Genomic DNA, 285 nt, shown 5'->3' on the forward strand with positions numbered 1-285 from the left:
AGAGAGAGAGAGAGAGAGAGAGAGAGAGAGAGAGAGAGAGAGAGAGATATTTCGGGAAGTACTGAATGAAAACTAGCAGTCAACAATGTTCAGTCTACAGATCCTAGACTTGGTGGTGAGTGGAATCAGGGAGAGGAAAGAGAAAGGAGAAAGGGAAAGATCATACTAGGTTCCTAGCAGATGCCAGGTATTCAGCCTGACCCAAGCAGGCATTAAGTACTTTACAAATATCTCATTTAATCCTCACAACAACGCTATGAGTCGAGTGCTGTTGTTATCTCCATT

This window comes from Petaurus breviceps, unplaced genomic scaffold (assembly GCF_028583685.1).
Source record: "Petaurus breviceps papuanus isolate PSGF00001 unplaced genomic scaffold, PetGlider_PUasm1.0 37, whole genome shotgun sequence".
NCBI classification, from domain to species: domain Eukaryota; kingdom Metazoa; phylum Chordata; class Mammalia; order Diprotodontia; family Petauridae; genus Petaurus; species Petaurus breviceps.